The following is a 22193-nucleotide window of genomic DNA, read 5'->3' on the forward strand; positions in this document are numbered from 1 at the left end:
CCATTCCGAAATATATTGCCATGCAACTTTCCATCATTCCGTTCATCATGACACATTCATCATTGTCATATTGCTTAGCATGATCATGTAGTTGACATAGTATTTGTGGCAAAGCCACCATTCATAATTCTTTCATACATGTCACTCTTGGTTCATTGCATATCCCGGTACACCGTCGGAGGCATTCATATAGAGTCATCTTTGTTCTAGTATCGAGTTGTAATCATTGAGTTGTAAATAAATAGAATTGTGATGATCATCATTATTAGAGCATTGTCCCAAGTGAGGAATAAATAAAAAAAGTAAGGCCATAAAAAAGAGAAGGCCCAAAAAAAGAAAGGCCATAAAAAGAGAAGGCCCAAAAAAATGAGAGAAAAAGAGAGAAGGGACAATGTTACTATGCTTTTACCACACTTGTGCTTCAAAGTAGCACCATGATCTTCATAGTAGAGAGTCTCTCATGTTATCACTTTCATATACCAGTGGGAATTTTTCATTATAGAACTTGGCTTGTATATTCCAACAATGGGCCTCCTCAAGCGCCCTAGGTCTTCATGAGCAAGCAGGTTGGATGCACAACCACTAGTTTCTTTTGTTGAGCTTTCATACATTTTTATAGCTCTAGTGCATCCGTTGCGTGGCAATCCCTACTCCTTGCATTAATATGAATCGGTGGGCATCTCCATAGCCCAGTGATTAGCCTCGTTGATGTGAGACTTTCTCCATTTCTGTCTTCTCCACATAACTCCCTCATTATATTCTATTCCACCCATAGTGCTATGTCCATGGCTCGTGCTCATATATTGCGTGAAAGTTTATAGATTTGAGATTACTAAAGTATGAAACAATTGCTTGGCTTGTCATCGGGTTTGTGCATGATGAGAGCATTCTTGTGTGACGAAAATGAAACATGACTAAACTATATGATTTTGTAGGGATGAACTTTCTTTGGCCATGTTATTTTGAGAAGACATAATTGCTTGGTTAGTATGCTTGAAGTATTATCATTTTTATGTCAATATGAACTTTTGTCTTAAATCTTTCGGATCTGAATATTCATACCACAATTAAGAAGAATTACATTAAAATTATGCCAAGTAGCACTCCGCATCAAAAAATTTCTTTTTATCATTTACCTACTCGAGGACAAGCAGGAATTAAGCTTGGGGATGCTTGATACGTCTCCAATGTATCTATAATTTTTTATTGCTCCATGCTATATTATCTTCTGTTTTAGACATTATTGGGCTTTATTATCCACTTTTATATTATTTTTGGGACTAACCTATTAACCGGAGGCCCATCCCAGAATTGCTGTTTTTTGCCTGTTTTAGGGTTTTGAAGAAAAGGAATATCAAACGGAGTCCAAACGGAATGAAATATTCGGAAGTGATTTTCTCATCAAATAAGATCCAGGAGACTTGGACCCTCCGTCAAGAAAGCCATGAGGCGGTCACGAGGGCGGAGGGTCCGCCCCCTGCCTCGTGGGCCCCTCGAAGCTCCACCGACATACTTGTTCCTCCTATATATACCTACGTACCCCCAAACGATCGGGGACGGAGCCAAAAACCTAATTCCACCGCCGTAACTTTCTGTATCCACAAGATCCCATCTTGGGGCCTGTTCTGGAGCTCCGCCGGAGGGGGCATCGATCACGGAGGGCTTCTACATCATCATCCAAGCCCCTCCGATGAAGTGTGAGTAGTTTACTTCAGACCTACGGGTCCATAGTTAGTAGCTAGATGGCTTCTTCTCTCTTTTTGGATCTCAATACAACGTTCTCCCCCTCTCTCGTGGAGATCTATTCGATGTAATATTTTTTTGCGGTGTGTTTGTTGAGATCGATGAATTGTGGGTTTATGATCAATTCTACCTATGAATAATATTTGAATCTTCTCTGAATTATTTTATGTATGATTGGTTATCTTTGCAAGTCTCTTCGAACTATCAGTTTGGTTTGGCCTACTAGATTGGTTTTTCTTGCCATGGGAGAAGTGCTTAGCTTTGGGTTCGATCTTGCGGTGTCCTTTCCCAGTGACAGAAGGGGCAGCAAGGCACGTATTGTATCGTTGCCATCGAGGATAACAAGATGGGGTTTTTATCATATTGAATGAAACTATCCCTCTAAATCATGTCATCTTGCTTAAGGCGTTACTCTGTTTTTAACTTAATACTCTAGATGCATGTTGGATAGCGGTTGATGAGTGGAGTAATAGTAGTAGATGCAGGCAGGAGTCGGTCTACTTGTCTCAGATGTGATGCCTATATACATGATCATACCTAGATATTCTCATAACTATGGTCAATTCTGTCAATTGCTCAACAGTAATTTGTTCACCCACCGTAGAATACTTATGCTCTTGAGAGAAGCCACTAGTGAAACCTATGGCCCCCGGGTCTCTTTCTCATCATATCAATCTCCATCACTTTATTATTGCTTTGCTTTTACTTTGCCTTTTACTTTTTACTTTGCATCTTTATACCAAAAATACCAAAAGTATTATTTATCATCTCTATCAGATCTCACTTTGGTAAGTGACCGTGAAGGGATTGACAACCCCTAAGCGCGTTGGTTGCGTTGAGCTATTGTTTTTGTGTAGGTACGAAGGACTCGCATGTAGCCTCCTACTGGATTGATACCTTGGTTCTCAAAAACTGAGGGAAATACTTACGCTACTTTGCTGCATCATCCCTTCCTCTTCGGGAAATCCAACGAAGTGCTCAAGAGGTAGCAATGGGTATGGGCACTCCCCTTGGCAACTGCCTAGCTTGGGGGAGTGCCCCGGTATCGTATCAGCATCACACCTTTTATCTTTACCATTTTTCTTAGTTCGATACTTTTGATAATATCTTGATCTAGTAGAATAAAGTTTTAGTATGATCTAGTTGTGAGTTTTGCTTTATGATCTTCCTATGTAATCGAGTCCGTGAGCTATATATAATAAAGATTAGTGTTGAATCAAGGGCTTGATTATTTTGCTATGATCTTGAGGGAATAAAATAAAAGAGAAAGAATAAAAAGAAATAAAGAGATCATATGGATCTTATGGAGAGTAATGAGCTCACATGTAAAGAATATGATGAATAAAATTTATTGAGAGTTGACAAACATAGTTTTGGTCATCGTTGCAATTAATAGGAAGTAATAATGAAAGAGAGGTTTACATATAAATAAACTATCTTGGACATCTTTTACAATTGTGAGCAGTCATTAAAGTATGATATGCTAAAGAGTTGGTGTTGGACAAGGAAGACAATGTAATGGGTTATGTTTTCTTACATCTGAGATAAATTATATTGTCATGGATCATCCAACATCTTGAGCTTTCCTTTCCCTCTCTTGCTAGCCAATTTCTTTGCACCAAGTAGAGATACTACTTGTGCTTCCAAATATACCTAAACCCGTTTTTGCCATGAGAGTCCACCATACCTACCTATGGATTGAGTAAGATCCTTCAAGTAAGTTGTCATTGCTGCACGCAATAAAAAATTTCTCTCTAAATATGTATGATCTATTAATGTGGAGAAAATAAGCTTTATACGATCTTGTGATGTGGAAGAAATAAAAGCGATGAACTGCACAATAAAGGTCCATATAAAGTGACGTTCTTTTGCATTAAGATTTTGTGCATTCAACCATAAAAGTGCATGACAACCTCTGCTTCCCTCTGCGAAGGGCCTATCTTTTATTCTTATCGTATACTTCATGCAAAGAGTCACGGTGATCTTCACCTTTCCTTTTTACATTTTATCCTTTGGCAAGCACAATGTGTTGGAAAGATCCTTATATATATGGCTAATTGGATGTGGGTTTTCATGAACTATTATTGTTGACATTACCCTTGAGGTAAAACGTTGGGAGGCAAAACTATAAGCCCCTGTCTTTCTCCGTGTCCGATTAAAACTTCATAACCATAAATATCGCATGAGTGTTAGCAATTATGAAAGACTAAAAGATGGTTGAGTATGTGGACTTGCTGAAAAGCTCTTATATTGACTCTTTCCTATGTTATGATAAATTGCAATTGCCTCAATGACTGAGATTAGAGTTTGTTGGTTCTCAATGAAGTTTATGATTCATACTTGAATTTGTGATTGAATTGTTACTTTAGCATAAGAGATCATATGACAATATATATATATATGTGTGTGTGTGTGTTGATGTTCTAAGAATGATCATGATGACCTCATGACCGTATATTATTTTATCGACACCTCTATCTCTAAACATGTGGACATATTTTTCGAGATCATCTTTCGCTTAAGGACAAGCGAGGTCTAAGCTTGGGGGAGTTGATACGTCCATTTTGCATCATGCTTTTATATCGATATTTAATGCATTATGGGCTGTTATTACACATTATGTCACAATACTTATGCCTATTATCTCTTGCTAGCAAAAGGGCCCGTGCGTTGAAACGGGTTAACCAAGTTATATGTTGTTTACTTATCACAATGATTGATGAGGGTGTGACCTGAGGGCTTGAGACGTGTACGGGGAGGGAGTAGTGGCCACATGGAGGTGGGGCATGGCGAAGACATGGTGACCGCATCAACTGACATGCCGCATACCTCTCTCTCTCTGTTTGTGCATCCCCCTTTGGGTTTGAATTGAACAGGGTGCATCGATGTCACGCTCTCTCTACTCTTCATCCTTCCCTCTTTCTTAATCTCACCAAGGACACATATGGCATTCAGAGTGGAGGGATAACTTGGTGGTTGACACTGAACAACTCATGCCGTGTGGTGAAATTTGTTAGTGGAGGAAAAATGAAGTGATACAGATTGAGAGCAAGTCAACATTTCACACCAATATTTCCCTCACATATATATTAAGAATACAGTATAATTACTAATGTATTCGTAATAAGGTTGCTAGTAGGGATGCATGTGGACCATGTCGGCGTTTGCATGTCCACGACCTTCCACACAAAAAAACTAACACCGTCATTATAGTAACTAAAGATTAGCGTAAATATTTGCTTCATGGACAGGTGTGGGCATGCTGCTTTAAGAATCGTGTTAGTGAAATTTTTACTTCATGCACGGTCGTGGACATGCGGACGCCGTCCGCTTGCACACCTAGTTGCTGGACATTAACATTTAAAATATTACATCGCCGACGATGTTGTTGGTGGAATTCAAAAGTAGGCATGTTGTCTTTGAAAAAAAATCAATGTGAGTGCATGTATAGCAACTTCTAGTGGATGCCAAAGTACAATATCTACAACAACAATAGTACCAAATCCCCAATCCCACCAGGAGCTCCTCTTTCTTCCTCGTGTTATTTCACCACCCAGCGCCACCCTTTCTTTTCTCCAACCAGCGCCCGTGGTAAGGATGAAGCTACCTCCCGGTGCTCCCTACACCTCCACTCCATCTACTCGTGCTTTGTGTGTCACATGCTCCTCCATAGAACCTCAACCGTGGCACCCAGACCTAGCACAAAAGCATGGCCGTCTGTCAAATTTGGCACGGATGCGCGGTAGCTCCTCTCTCCCCTGATCTTCCCTATGAGATCTAGCGACCCCCTATGACTTCCTCTCCCACGCGGCACCGCCTCACAAACGACCTTGCTAGCAATGTGAGTGACAGTACCACTTCTCTTCTGTTCTCCTGCTGGTTAGCAAACTGAACCAAACCAGTTTTTTAGTCATCTGAAACTAAACCAAAACATTTAACTCTAGTTGGTTTCAGTCATCCAGCAGGAAACAGACAGACCTACAGGTGGTTTTCTCATCATGCTTTGGAACAGACCTATAGCCTTTTGAAAATATGTGCTTCATTATATGGTGCAATAGAATTTTATGAAATCAGATGGCAAGGATTTATAGCTGGGTGTAGCACAAAGAACAGGGGTTGTTAACTTAAAGTATGACATCTAAACAAATGATGCAGTAGAACATATATGATTACCTATGTAGGTTTCAGTTTAAAGAGCCTGATGCTCCAGTTACTCATTGTGATTGAAGATCAAGCTCAGTGTTCTCTTTCTAGTATTGACACTTGGAACTAAAAGTCTAAAATACACATTTTTGTCAATGAGTTTCCACACCAAAACTGAATACAATTTAACTGGTCAATTAGCCTTATGGAATCTTGATCTTAAGCTAAAAACTGAGAATCTACAAATGTGACAGTCAGATTCTCCCATGCTTGTTAAATTTCAACGTGTAAGTTAAATATCAAATACTTGAACTTTTTTAGAGAAGACATATCAGGTACTAACCATCAGTTTTATCCTTACTTAGATATCAAACGAACCTGAGCATTTCCTCGAAAGATAGCTCTTCAAAAAAAACTTCTGCTTACAATGAATATGGCTGCAACCTAAATATGTGCATAGGTAGCACCATCATCAATAATGTACATAAGTAAAAAGGAAGGATGCAAACCTCTTAGAATTATTTACATCAGTGAAGCCAAATCTTATCTTCCACTGGGACATTTAGAAGGAAAAGATAATTCTTGAGGTTGATAGGATCAAATTTGCATGTCACGGTGTCTTTCTAGCTTTAGGGAGAGAACTAATAAGTAAAAGGAAAGAAGGCGCATGATAATTTAAAGTAGATCAAATTAAGCATGCCATCCCCACCAAGCCACTTCTTTGCTCAGCACTTCGTTGTCACATCCTAGATGGATCTACCTCGTTTCTGGAGGAAAACAATGTCCACTTGGATTAATATATTTCTGTTGTCACGCACAAGCCTATAGTACTGAACCAACTCTCTCTCGAACCAATCTACAATGTAACACCCTACATTTGATTGGCTAACACATCATATGGTTCTTTAAAACTCTCTTCTAGAATTATTATGGTGGCTCTAATAGTGCCTCTCATACAGAAAAATGGTGCAATCTGTGGATACACCAAGAAAATAAAAAAGTAAAAACAAAGAGTTCTTTCACTGAAATCATCAGCCGCCACTTAATTAGTTCAGACTTCAGCCGTTGTATTGGTCTCGTACTGTAGGTGTGTCCTATTTAGTTTTATAGTTTTATCCTTACCTAGGTTATTAAATAATCTCCATGGAGGTATGTTGATCCTTTTGGTTGTGAGGGCACATCCATCATGATGAAGATGAACCATATCAATGAACCAAAGAAAACCTAGCTGCGTGTGCCTAGTGACTAAGCAACTGAAGGAGGGACATAGGAAGTGCCAATCTTAATTGCGGCGGATTAAGGACTTGGGAGCAGAGGAGGAGGAATCTCCATGGCCGCTTCGTCCTCGAGCAGCAGCAAGGTGTCCACTAGTCGTTCCTCCCTGCACATCTACAGGAGAAGAGAAGAGCAGAGGTTAGAGAAAAGGGGAGATAGAGAGGACGAAGCCAAGGGAGGGGATCCACTCACCGGACGAGAGGAGGACGGCATGGCCATGGGTGAGGACAAGATGCCCGAAACCCTAGCCATGGGGGGAGGGTCCGGGTGAGCTTTGGTGGCCTTGAGTGCTGGATATAGCCGGATGGGAGGGTGCCGCGGTGCGAGGGGAGCTCGGGCTGTGCTTCGTGATGGCGGGATTCGCCGGACGTCGCCTGAATCATCCGCCATAGGTGGCGCCACGAGGAGCCGCGTGAAGAGTGAGAGATGGGACAGGAGAGGGATGGGTGGGTAGGGGATGCCGCGGATCCGGCAACCTCCGGAGCTGCGAGGTGGGAGAAGAGGAGGGGGAGGGCCAGCGGCGAGGTCGCCGTCGCAGGAAAGGGTAAGTCTGGATAAGATGAAACAAAGGATTGTGGGCTGAATTTCTTATAGTATACGCAGGTAAAATAGTACCACCTCGGATATAGGTGAAAAAACTGAAAGCGTAAAATCACGGAAAGAAAGCACATTGTGACGGTGAACCCGAAGACTCAATCCGTGCTTTATTATTAGGGAGAGATTTTACAAGGTTTACATGAAGAGGAGGAATGCCGGCAGCTGGAATTCTGGGCTGGAAAAGGAGCAAATATTAGAGACCTATTCTGCACAGCTCCAAAAGTCCTGAAACTTCATGGAAGTCAATTTCTGAATTAATAAAAAATACTGAGCGGAGAAAGCACTAGAGGGGGCCCACACCCTGGCCACGAGGGTGGGGGCATGCCCTACCCCCTGGGCATGCCCCCTGCCTCGTGGGCCCCCTGGTGGCCCTCTAATGCCCATCTTCTGCTATATGAGGTCTTTCGTCCGAGAAAAAATCATAAGCAAGCTCACAGGACGAAACTCCGCCGCCACGAGGCGGAACCTTGGTAGAACCAATCTAGGGCTCCGGCAGAGTTGTTCTACCGGGGAAACTTCCCTCCGGGAGGGGGAAATCATCACCATCATCATCACCAACGATCCTCTCATTGGGAGGGGGTCAATCTCCATCAACATCTTCACCAGCACCATCTCATCTCAAACCCTAGTTCATCTCTTGTATCCAAATCTCAGATTGGTACCTGTGGGTTGCTAGTAGTGTTGATTACTCCTTGTAGTTGATGCTAGTAGGTTTACTTGGTGGAAGATCATATGTTCAGATCCATTATGCATATTAATACCCCTCTGATTATGAACATGAATATGCTTTGTGAGTAGTTACGTTTGTTCCTGAGGACATGGGAGAAGTCTTGCTATAAGTAGTCATGTGAATTTGGTATTCGTTCGATATTTTGATGAGATGTATGTTGTCATCCCTCTAGTGGTGTCATGTGAACGTCGACTACATGACACTTCACCATTGTTTGGGCCTAGAGGGAGGCATTGGGAAGTAATAAGTAGATGATGGGTTGCTACAGTGACAGAAGCTTAAATCCTAGTTTATGCGTTGCTTCGTAAGGGGCTGATTTGGATCCATATGTTTCATGCTATGGTTAGGTTTACCTTAATACTTTTGTTGTAGTTGAGGATGCTTACAATAGGGGTTAATAATAAGTGGGATGCTTGTCCAAGTAAGGATAGTACCCAAGCACCGGTCCACCCAGATATCAAATTATCAAAGTACCGAACGCGAATCATATGAACGTGATGAAAACTAGCTTGACGATAATTCCCATGTGTCCTCGGGAGCGCTTTACTTCATATAGGAGTTTGTCTGGGCTTGTCCTTTGCTACAAAAACGATTGAGCCATCTTGCTGTACCTTATTTACTTTTATTACTTGCTACTCGTTACAATTACCATATCATAAAACTATCTGTTACCGATAATTTTAGTGCTTGCAGAGAATACCTCACTGAAAACTGCTTATCATTTCCTTCTGCTCCTCGTTGGGTTCGACACTCTTACTTATCGAAAAGGCTAGAATAGATCCCCTACACTTGTGGGTCATGAGAGGGGTGAGAGCCCCTCCAAGATTGGATCTGTCTCTCTGTCTCTCTTTGTTTCTGCATTCCAGATTCTATCCTTTCACCATTTCTTATATTCCCGGAGATCTGTAACTCCGATTGGTCAGAAATTTGAACACGATTTCTATCCAGATATTGGATTTATTGCGGCGAAAGAAGGGCACCAACCGCCTTACGTGGTGGCCACGAGGGCCTAGGTCGCGCCTGACCCCCTAGGCGCGCCCCCTGCCTCGTGGCCCCCTCGGGCATCGTCTCACGTTGATTCTTCTTCACGAAAATCACTCATATTCCAAAAAATCTCCGTCAGTTTTTATCCTGTTTAGACTCTGTTTGATATGGAGTTTCTGCGAAACAAAAAACATGCAACAAACAGGAACTGGCACTAGGCACTGGATCAATATGTTAGTCCCAAAAATAGTATAAAAGGTTGCCAAAAGTATATGAAAGTTGTATAATATTGGCATGGAAGAATCAAAAATTATAGATACGACGGAGACGTATCAGCATCCCCAAGCTTAATTCCTACTCGTCCTCGAGTAGGTAAGTGATAAAAAAGATAATTTTTGATGTGGAATGATACGTAGCATAATCTTGATCATGTAATCCAATAATGGCATGAATATTAAGACACGAGTGATTCAAATCAATAGTCGATCATTTGACATTAAGACAATAATACTTCAAGCATACCAATCAAGCAATTATGTCTTCTCAAAATAACATAGCCAAAGAAAGCTCATCCCTACAAAATCATATAGTTTGGATATGCTTCATCTTTGTCACACAAAATGCTCCCATCATGCACAACTCCGATGACAAGCCAAGCAATTGTTTCATACTTTAGTATTTTCAAACTTTTTCAAGCTTCACGCAATATATGAGCGCGAGCCATGGACATAGAACTATAGGTGGAATAGAATATGATGATGGAGGTTGTGTGGAGAAAACAAAAAGGGAGAAAGTCTCACATTGATGCGGCTAATGAACAGGCTATGGAGATGCCCATCAATTGATGTCAATGCGAGGATTAGGGATTGCCATGCAATAGATGCACTAGAGCTATAAGTGTATGAAAGATCAAACTGGAAACTAAGTGGGTGTGCATCCAACTTTCTTGCTCATCAAGACCTCGGGCATTTGAGGAAGCCCATCATCGGAATATACAAGCCAAGTTCTATAATGAAAATTCCCACTAGTATATGAAAGTGATAAATCAAGAGACTCTCTATATGAAGAACATGGTGCTACTCTGAAGCACAAGTTTGGTTAAAGGATAGTAACATTGCCCCTTATCTCTTTTTCTCTCAATTTTTTTTGTTTTTTTTGTTTTGGTGGGCTTCTTTGGCCTCTTTTTTTTATTTGGACTTCTTTGGCCTCTTATTTTTTTTTAAGTCTAGAGTCTCATCCCAACTTGTGGGGGAATCATAGTATCCATCATCCTTTCCTCACTGGGGAAATGCTCTAATAATGATGATCATCACACTTTTATTTACTTACAACTCAATATTAGAACTCGATGTCTAGAACAAAGTATGACTCTATATGAATGCCTCCGGCGGTGTACCGGGATGTGCAATGATCTAGCTTAACAATGACATCAAAAAACAGACAAGCCATGAAAACATCATGTTAGCTATCTTACGATCATGCAAAGCAATATGACAATGAAAGCTCAAGTCATGTATAAGATGATGATGGAAGTTGCATGGCAATATATCTCGGAATGGATATGGAAATGCCATAATAGGTAGGTATGGTGGCTGTTTTGAAGAAGATATAAGGACGCTTATGTGTGATAGATCGTATCATATCACGGGGTTTGGATGCACCGGCGAAGTTTGCACCAACTCTCAAGGTGAGAAAGGGCAATGCACGGTACCGAAGAGGCTAGCAATCAAGGAAGGGTGAGAGTGTGTATAATCCATGGACTCAACATCAGTCATAAAGAACTCACATACTTATTGCAAAAATCTACAAGTCAACAAAACCAAGAACTACGGGCATACTCCTAGGGGGATAGATTGGTAGGAAAAGACCATCGCTCGTCCCTGACCGCCACTCATAAGGAAGGCAATCAAAGAAACACCTCATGCTTCAAATTTGTCACACAATGATTACCATACGTGCATGCTACGAGACTTGCAAACCTCAACACAAGTATTTCTCAATTTCACAATCACTCAATTGCATGACTCTAATATCACCACTTTATATCGCAAAACTATTGCAAGGAATCAAACATACATATTCAGTGATCTACAAGTTTTATGTAGGATTTTATGACTAACCATGTGAATGACCAATTCCTGTCATCTCTCTAAATAGATATAGGTGAAGCAAGAGAGTTTAATTCTTTCTACAAAATATATGCCCACGCTCTAACAAATATAAGTGAAGTAAAAGAGCATTCTACAAATTGCGGTTTTCTATGTGAAGAGAAACTGGCAATCCAAACTTCAAATGATATAAGTGAAGCACATGAAGCATTCTATAAAGCCATACTCAAAAGATATAAGTGAAGTGCAATGAGAATTCTTTAAATCAACCAAGGACTATCTCATACCAGCATGGTGCATAAAAGAAAAGTGAAAGCTAAATGCAAAAGACGCTCCAAGATATGCACATATCACATGAACGAAACGAAGCCGAAAACATACCGGTACTTGTTGAAGAAAGATGGGATGCCTTCCGGGCATCCCCAAGCTTAGATTCTTGAGTCTCCTTGAATATTTATTTGGGGTTCCTTGGGAATCCCCAAGCTTGAGCTCTTATCTCTCCTCCTTCTCCTCACATCAAGACATCCTCGATCTTCAAACACTTCATCCACACAAAACTCAACAGAAAGCTCTGTAAGATCTGTTAGTATAATAAAGAAAATCACTACTCTAAGTACTGTTGAACCAATTCAAATTTTGTTTTTGCATTTTATATTCTTTAATATAACTTTTCCATGGCTTAATCCACTGATAGAAATCGATAGTTTCATCAAAACAAGCAAACTATGCATTAAAAAACAGAATCTGTCTTAAACAAGACAGTCTGTAGTAATCTGAACATTCACCATACTTATGTTTGTCCAAAAATTCTGAAACAATTAGTAAGAATAAACAATTTTTATAGAAAGACAGTGAAAAAAGTCTCAGAAACTTTTGACGTTCCTGTAAAAAAATGTAAAATCGCGCACTACAGCCAAAGTTTCTGTTTTGCACCGCACGAACCAACAAGCAATGTAAACATCCTAAAGGCAAATCTTGGCACATTATTTTTATGATACAATGGATTTGTATTTTATAAAATCACAAAACAGAAAAAAAAATGACTCTCTAAAACTTCTGGGTTGTCTCCCTGGCAACACTTTCTTTAAAGCCATTAATCTAGGCATAAGGTGATCAAGTAATGAATCTACCCGGTTCCCAAGGTATATCAAAGCCAATTTGAATTAGCAGTGATTTGGCATTTAGTAGTGAGCACAAAGCAACATATATCATGCAACAATGAAGTCTAACTCTCTTACTATGCATCGGCATGTCATCAAAGAACAATTCATGCACACATAGTAAAGGCCAATGCATAATATAAATAGTTTCTTGAAATTTTATCATATTGGAAACATGGAGAGGTGGAGATGTAGTTCCTCTCTCATAATAATTGCAAGTAGGAGCAGCAAGCACATGCATATTATATTCATGAAAATTATCATGTGCAACGATAAAATACAACCCATCAATATAATCCTTAATAAGGGCAAACTTCTCCGATATAGTGTAGTCGGGAGAATTCAAAAAGATAATAGGACTATCATGCGTGAGTGCAATAGCAACAATTTCATGTTTAACATAAGGAACTATAGCAAGTTCATCTCCATAAGCATAATTCATATTGGCATCTTGGCCACAAGCATAGCAAGCATCATCAAAAAGGGATATTTCAAAAGAATCAACGGGATCATAACAATCATCATAGCAATCATCCTTTGGTAAGCACGGAGGCAAATTAAACAATGTATGAGTTGAAGAGTTACTATCATTAGAAGGTGGGCATGGGTAGCTAATCCGCTCTTCCTCCTGTTGTTATTCGCTCTCCTCATCATCTTTTTCATGCAATGAGCCCACAGTTTCATCAATTCCTTCTTCCATAGACTCCTACAAAATATTAGTCTCTTCTTGGACAGCGGAGGAGTCCTCAATATATGGTTTAACATGGGCATTAGAAGCATAATTATCATAACAATATTTAAGTATGGAAAAAAAATTAGATTTGTAAAGAGTAGCATCATACTTTCCAATCAAAGAGGCAATTTCATAAGCACCCTTAAAAGCAACAAATTCTTCAATTTGTTGAACATCATAGTAATTATAAACACCCTTAGCATACGAAGATACAATTCCATTATCACTAAACTCACATTGGTAGGTAAGGTGTTTCTTAGGGTCTTCAGAACAACAAGTAAAATCATATATTTCACGTAAATTCTAAGTATAGCATTGGAAATGATGAATTTGATGCAGTAAAAGTTTCCTTTTTCAGATATGCGGTGTCGCACATAACAAGAATGCTCATTTAAAGATTTGCCCTCAACTAAGCTAGTTGGGGTTTCAACCCGAGCACATGGGATCGAAGATGATCCAAGTAGAAAGCTTCAGGAGCGTGATAGATTTTAAATGGTTCTTCAACCATTGGTGTAGTAGGTACAACTAATTCTTTTGGTATTTTGCATTTCCTACCCATAACTAAAGATAGAAAACAAGAGCACAAAATAAAAACTACTTAGTAATAAAACAAACAAGCACACACGAGAATATTCACCCCACGCTATAACTCCCTGGTAACGGCGCCAGAAAAAGGTCTTGATAACCCACAAGTATAGGGGATCAATTGTATCCTCTTTTAATAAGTAAGAGTGTCAAACCCAACGAGGAGCTAAAGGTAGAACATATATTCCCTCAAGTTTTATCGACCACCGATACAGCTCTACACATGCTTGATGTCCGCGTTACCTATAACAAGTATAAAAATTAGAAGTACTTTGTAGGTGTAACGGGATAGGTTTGCAAGAATATAAAGAGCACGTAAATAAAAACTAGGGGCTGTTTTAGGTAAAGAAGCAATAAAGTTAGTATAGAGAATGTGGAAAAGTGGTGGTAGGAGTTGTGAAATTGTCCCTAAGCAATTGACTACTTTACTAGACCGACAGCAAGTTTTATGTGGGAGAGGCCACTGCTAGCATGTCATCCCTGACTTGGAATTCTATGCGCTTATGATTGGAACTATTAGCAAGCATCCGCAACTACTAACGTTCATTAAGGTAAAACCCAACCATAGCATTAAGATATATTGGTCCCCCTTCAATCCCGTATGCATCAATTTCTATGCTAGGTTGAAGCTTCAGTCACCCTTGCCCTCCAATACATAGTCCTATCAACATAAAACTAACCCTATGGTGTGATCCACGCGCGTGCTCATATGATGGGCAGCAAAGGACTGCAACATAACCACAAGCAAATTAAACCAATCATAGCAATTCACCAATTGCCGATAGGACAACGAAAATCTACTCAGACATCATAGGATGGCAACACATCATTGGATAATAATATGAAGCATAAATCACCCTGTTCAAGTAGAGGGTACAGCGGGTTGCGGGAGAGTGGACCGCTGTAGATATATGGGGGAAGGTGATGAAGATGTTGTTGAAGATCACGGAGATGCTGGTGTAGATTGCGGTGACGATGATGGCCCTGGCGGCGTTCCGGCGCCGCCGGAAGATAGGGAGAGAGGGCCCCCCTTCTTCTTCTTCTTCCTTGACCTTCTCCCTAGATGGGAGAAGGGTTTCCCCTCTGGTCCTTGGCTTCCATGGCATGGGAGGGGCGAGAGCCCCTTCGAGATTGGATCTGTCTCTCTGTCTCTCTCTGTTTCTGCGTTCCAAATTCTGGCCTTTCACTGTTTCTTATATTCCCCGAGATTCGTAACTCCGATTGGGCTGAAAATTTAACATGATTTCTATCCAGATATTGGCTTTCCCGCGGCGAAAGAAGGGCACCAACCGCCTTATGGCATGGCCACGTGGGCCCAGGGAGCGCCTGACCCCCTGGGGCGCGCCCCCTACCTTGTGGCCCCTTCGGGCATTGTCTCGCATTGATTCTTCTTCCCAAAAATCACATATATTACAAAAAAATCTTCGTCAGTTTTTATCCCGTTTGGACTCCATTTGATATGGATTTTCTACGAAACAAAAAACATGCAACAAACAGGAACTGGCACTGGACCCTGGATCAATATGTTAGTCCCAAAATACTATAAAAAGTTGCCAAAAGTATATGAAAGTAGTATAATATTGGCATGGAACAATCAAAAATTATAGATACGACTGAGACGTATCAGAGTGGACCGCCGAAGTTGCCCTCACGGCGTGGGTCCATGTACCCATCTTTCACGGGCGACGAATGAACAGTGAAATGATATTTGGGAAGTGAGCTAGTGTGCTTGACACGCTGGCTGTGGACTGTAGCCGACGCACCTTCTCGCGTAAGCCATAACCGTACTATACACCGACGGTGCTCCAAGATATTTTGTGCTGCATCTCACACGGTTGGTGATAATAAACTGTGTGCGATCTACTTGATTTATCGTCTTGATTTGAATTACGTAATGGGGTCACAACTACAAAGGATGGTGTTTGAATTGCTAGAACTTTTAGCTGTAGTGAACATGCAACTATAGGTGTGTTGTCAAAGATATGGAATTATTCATGGTTCGTTTGGACGTTTATATACATTAACTTGGTTTTGTAGGCATATCAGGTGCATAATTCTAATTTGAACTACATGCACATGCTCCAGTGCATATAAACGGGTTGAAAAAGAAAATATGTGTCCTTGGTTGCATGCTTAGGTCCCATGCGAGAAATGGGAATGAATGTCACACACCCTGCCACCATCACTTGGCCGCAAACATTGAGATATCTGGTTTTTAAATTCTAGTAAATCCAAAACACGTTTGAAATTCATGAAAGTTGTCATGCTATCATGGAGCGGCATCAACATGATGTGGTAAAAATGTTGTCCCATTTGGGACAGGTTTGGGTATAAGCTTCTCACAAACTAGAGCTTCTCACAACAAGCGTGATGGTTTCGGTAAGGAACGTGCCACCGTTGGGGACGAAACAATATCCGTTGCCTCTTATTACTTTCAAAAAAATTCGAGTGTCAACATAGAACAACAGGAGTGTTGTGTTCAATTTTGGAATTTTTTGGGGTTCGTTTCGACATTTTTAGACATTAATATGGTTTTCTAGGCATTTTATGTGCATAATTCAAATTTTAACTACATGCACATTGTCTAGTGCATATAAACTGGTTGAAAAATCAAATACGTGTCCTTGGTTGCATGCTTAGGTCCCATGCAAGAAATGGGAATGAATTTCAAACACCCTGCCACCGTCACTCGCCCGCAAACATTGAAATACCTGGTTTTAAATTCTAGTAAATCAAAAACTCATCTGAAATTCATGAAACATGGCATGCTATCATGGAGCGGCATCAACATGACGTGGTAAAATGTTTGTCCCATTTGGGGCAGGTTTGGGTATAACCTTCTCTCAAACCAGAGCTTGTCACAACAAGCATGATGGTTTCGGTAGGGAATGTGCCACCTTTGGGGACGAAATGATATTCGTTGCCTCTTATTGCTTTCAAAAAATTTCGAGTGTCAACATAGAACAACATGAGTGTTGTGTTTAATTTTGGAATTTTTCGGGGTTCGTTTCGACATTTATATACATTAACTGCGTTTCCGAGGCATTTTATGCGCATAATTCAAATTTGAACTACATGCACATTCTCCAGTGCATATAAACTAGTTGAAAAAACAAATATGTGTCCTTGGTTGCATTCTTAGGTCCCATGCAAGAAATGGGAATGAATTTCAAACACCCTGCCACTGTCACTCGGCCGCAAACATTGAGATACCTGGTTTTTAAATTCTAGTAAATCCAAAACTCGTCTGAAATTCATGAAACTTTGCATGCTATCAAGGAGCGGCATCAACATGCCGTGGTAAATTTTTTGTCCCATTTGGGGCAGGTTTGGGTATAAGCATCTCAAAAACCTTAACTTCTCACCACAAGCGTGATGGTTTCGATAGGGAACGTGCCATCTTTTGGGGACGAAACGATATCCGTTGCCTCTTATTGCTTTCAAAAAATTTTGAGTGTCAACATAGAACAATAGGAGTGTTGTGTTCAATTTTGGAATTTTTTGGGGTTCGTTTGGACATTTTTATACAATAGCTGGGTTTTCCAGGCATTTTATGTGCATAATTCAAATTTGAACTACATGCACATTCTCCCGTGCATATAAACTGGTTGAAAATCAAATATGTGTCCTTGGTTGCATGCTTTGGTCCCATGCAAGAAATGGGAATGAATTTCAAACACCCTGCCACCTTCACTCGGCCGCAAACATTGACATACATGGTTTTTAAATTCTATTAAATCCAAAACTCGTCTTAAATTCATGAAACTTGGCATACTATCATGGAGCGGCATTAACATACCGTTGTAATAAATTTGTCCCATTTGGGGCAGGTTTGGGTATAAGCTTCTCACAAACCTTACCTTCTCACAACTAGCGTGATGGTTTCGGTAGGGAATGTGCCACCGTTGGGGACGAAACGATATCCGTTGCCTCTTATTACTTTCAAAAAATTTTGAGTGTCAACATAGAACAACAGGAGTGTTATGCTCAATTTTGGAATTTTTCGGGGTTCGTTTGGACATTTTTATACATTAATTTGGTTTTCTAGGAATTTTATGTGCATAATTCAAATTTGAACTACATGCACATTCTCCAGTGCATATAAACTGGTTGAAAAATCAAATATGTGTCCTTGGTTGCATGCTTAGGTCCCATGCAAGAAATTGAAATGAATTTCAAGCACCCTGCCACCGTCACTCGGCCGCAAACATTGAGATACCTGGTTTTTAAATTCTAGTAAATCCAAAACTCGTCTGAAATTCATGAAACTTTGCATGCTATCATGGAGCGGCATCAACATGCCGTGGTAAAAATTTTGTCCCATTTGGGGCAGGTTTGGGTATAAGCATCTCAAAAACCTTAACTTCTCACAACAAGCGTGATAGTTTCGGTAGGGAACGTGCCATCTTTTGGGGACGAAACGATATCCGTTGACTCTTATTTCTTTCAAAAAAATTCGGGTGTCAACATAGAACAATAGGAGTGTTGTGTTCAATTTTGGAATTTTTTGGGGTTCGTTTGGACATTTTTATACAATAGCTGGGTTTTCCAGGCATTTTATGTGCATAATTCAAATTTGAACTACATGCACATTCTCCCGTGCATATAAATTGGTTGAAAATCAAATATGTGTCCTTGGTTGCATGCTTAGGTCCCATGCAAGAAATGGGAATGAATTTCAAACACCCTGCCACCTTCACTCGGCCGCAAACATTGAGATACCTGGTTTTTAAATTCTAGTAAATCCAAAACTCGTCTTAAATTCATGAAACTTGGCATACTATCATGGAGCGGCATTAACATACCGTGGTAAAAAATTTGTCCCATTTGGGGCAGGTTTGGGTATAAGCTTCTCACAAACCTTAGCTTCTCACAACAAGCGTGATGGTTTCGGTAGGGAACGTGTCACATTTGGGGACAAAACGTTATCCGTTGCATCTTATTGCTTTCTAAATTTTTCTAGTGTCAACATAGAACAACAGGAGTGTTGTGTTTCCTTTTGGGATTTTTGGGGTTTGTTTGGATATTTTTATACATTAACTGGGTTTTCTAGGCATTTCATGTGCATAATTGAAATTTGAACTACATGCACAAGCTCGAGTGCATATAAATTGGTTGAAAAATCAAACATGTGTCCTTCGGGGCATGCTTAGGTCCCATGCAAGAAATGGGAATGAATATCAAACACCAGGGCACTCTTGATTGCCGGCAAAACATTGAGATACCTGGTTTTTAAATTTTAGTAAATCCAAAACTCATCTGAAATTCCTGAAACTTGGCATGCTATCATGGAGCGGCATCAACATGTCATGGTAAAAAATTTGTCCCATTTGGGGCAGGTTTGTGTATAAGCTTCTCACAGCAAGCGTGGTGGTTTCGATAGGGAACGTGCCACCTTTGGGGATGAAACGATATCCGTTGCCTCTTATTGCTTTCAAAAAATTTCTAGTGTCAACATAGAACAACATGAGTGTTGTGTTTACTTTTGGATTTTTTCAGAGTTCGTTTGGACATTTTTATACATTAACTGGGTTTTCTAGGCATTTCATGTGTATAAGTAAAATTTGAACTACATGCATAAGCTCCAGTGCATATAAATTGGTTGAAAAATAAAATATGTGTCCTTCGGGGCATGCTTAGCTCCCATGCAAGAAATGGGAATGAATTTCAAACACCAGGGTACTGTTGATTGTGGGCAAAACGTTGAGATATTTTGTTTTTAAATTCTAGTAAATCCAAAACTCGTCTGAAATTCATGTAACTTGGCTTGTTATCATGGAATGGCACCCGATATACCGTGGTATTTTTCGTGTCCATTTTGAGAGAAGGCACACTCGAATAATAGCCAAGAATGGCATTTTGAAACAAATAGCTGCCATTGTAACATCTCAAATATTTTGCATAATTTAAATTGTGTGTGTTCTGTTAACCATTCACGTGATGCCACGCCTCACTCTTTTAATGGCTAGGAGGTGCCGTGTGGACAGGTGCTTGAGCACTTGACTAAACGGAAGGCGTGCGAGCTATACTCCAATGCGAAGGCTCACCGGGAAGCATGCGAGCTGTATGCCGCGCAGGCTCACCGGGAAACGAGGCCTTTGACTTCCATGGCCTCCCGCCTTGCTCACATCCTCTACATTAATGGCGCCCAAGATGCAGTTTAATACGGTTTTTAAATATAAAACACTTAACGCAAACATTTTAGTTATAACACCCGTATGCAAAACCAACAATTTGCCCAGGAAGCTAAGGGAAAATGTGCCTAGCAAGATTTGTGGAGGTCTTGATCACAAACGTTTTAGTTAGAACACATGTATGCAAACCGACAGCCTCCCCAGGAAGCCAAGAGAAAATGTGCCGAGCAGGATTTCTGTAGCTCTTGATCGCAAACGTTTTAGATAGAATACCTGTATGCAAAATGAGAGCTATGGTCTTCCCCCTTAAGTCAAGGGAAAATCTACAACGCGGGATTTGTGCATCCCTTTAACGTAAATGGTTGTTTTGGATGACCCGTGTGCAACCACGTACAAACAATTTGGTAAGATTTGCATCTGTCATATTGGGTATGTTGCCATTTGTCAAACTGGAAAGATTTACACTTGTTGATCTAGTAACGTTGCCATTTGTCAATCCTTGTAACACTGCGATTTGTCAAAATATGCAGCCAGAAATCACTGGCACTATCTAATTTTTGCAACTAAAATTCAATAATTAAGCATAGATTTCAATCATAGATTAAGCAGTCGTTCTTAATTTATACAAACAGTTCAACTCGGCAGTTGAACCGACCAAACTTTTCACCAATTATTGCCAACCACTTACTGAAATAGCTAGTTCAACTATATGTACTAGCTAATTTTAAGTACGTTGTACAGTTCAACCACACATCTATAGTCAGATGAACTAAACAAAATAGCCCCAAAATACTACTACTACCATGGAGGGGCTTTGTGCTACTTCCGGCAGCCTCTCCTTTGCCGAGCACGCTCAGTAAGAGGCAGAGGAGGAGCCTACCAACGAGCTGGAGAAATGCAATACGATGCCTGCCGGCGCTGCACGTTCAGCGACGCTCGCCAGCTCGAACGCCCACTGCCGCTCCAGACGATCCCTCTCGAAGCGGCCGGACTGCTCATAGATCTCCTGATTCCTCGCCTCTACGTCGGCGTGTGCTGCGTCCACGGCTATGGTAAGGCTCTTTGCATGCTCGACGAGGCGCACCTCCTCCTCCCGCAGGAACTCGATGTAGCATGCAAGGTCGCTGACGCACGTGCAGGCCTCCACATCGGCCTCCCTCCTTCGGGCGGTGGTGGCGGAGCGGGTGATGATCCCGGCGGTCGATGGTGGGCTGGCAGCCACGACCGCTAACGATGTGGTGGCGGCCATGACCACCACCTCCTGCCTTCAGGCCGCGGTGGCGGAGCGGGTGATGGCCACGGTGGCCGGCAGTGGGGTGGCAGCCACGATGGCCACCTCCCGCCTTCAGGCCGCGGTGGCGGAGTGGGAGATGGCACTGGCTTTCGACGGTGGTGTGGCGGCAATGGCGGCCGGCAACAGCTGCCGACAGGCGGCGACGGCGGAGCGTGTGGTGGTTGTTCCGCATACACCCAACAAGGACGCCATGCACACTACACTACGTCGGGGACTGCGCCGCCGCCACGGTGTAGCCTCCCGGCTGGAGCTGTCCTCTAATGGCGGCAGAGTGGCTGAGTGACGACGACAGACCAGTGCCATTGGCGATTGTGGGAGAAGCATACGAGATAAGCTATAGGGAGGGAGGGGAAAATGCGACGCAAGACTCGCCGGCCGCGAGGGTTTTTATAGCAGGCCGGCAAGCATTGGGATTTTGGGGGATTTCCCCGAGTCGGGCGGGAAGCTTGCCCGGGAACCTGCGAGGTTGCGTGGGAATAGGCTCACCGACGATTCATTGGCGCCACCGTTTGGCCAAAAGAACGCCCCCGCGCGTTGCGCAAGCTTGCGCTGTAAGCCGTCTGCGGCAGTGGGGTGACAAGACGTGGGAGAGGAGGACGAAAGGCCACGTACACATACAGTTAATACAATAAAACTTTTGTAATTTAATTACCTACTATACCCCCGTCTTGGTTTATAAGTAGGATTTAACTTATAAAATACGAATG

This window comes from Triticum urartu, chromosome 7, assembly GCF_003073215.2.
Source record: "Triticum urartu cultivar G1812 chromosome 7, Tu2.1, whole genome shotgun sequence".
Classification (NCBI taxonomy): Eukaryota; Viridiplantae; Streptophyta; class Magnoliopsida; order Poales; family Poaceae; genus Triticum; species Triticum urartu.